Source organism: Oncorhynchus nerka, linkage group LG18, assembly GCF_034236695.1.
Source record: "Oncorhynchus nerka isolate Pitt River linkage group LG18, Oner_Uvic_2.0, whole genome shotgun sequence".
Taxonomy (NCBI): Eukaryota; Metazoa; Chordata; class Actinopteri; order Salmoniformes; family Salmonidae; genus Oncorhynchus; species Oncorhynchus nerka.
The window spans coordinates 30,910,355-30,910,667 of NC_088413.1; positions in this window are offsets into that span (position 1 = coordinate 30,910,355).

The window sequence follows — 313 nt, forward strand, 5'->3', positions numbered from 1 at the left end:
ATTGTAGGCTAAACTGACAACGAAGTGAAGAGCAGAAATATCAACTAGCAAGAAACAAGTCGCAGCAATGAAGAATTGAGTGTGTGCGCGTTCACGCGGGGGGATTCTGTCAGGAGGGAGATTTTCGGCACGACACCGGGAAACCGACGTGGTCGAGGAGATATTTAATTACTGATGTATTGACTGCAGTGTCCTCCCCTCCTCGATAGCCACCTTTCATTGACGATAGTCATGTTTATTGAATTGAGCTTTTTGTCGGGGGAAAATAATGCACACGTTTAAAAACAATATGCTACCAGTCCTCGGCAGAAAG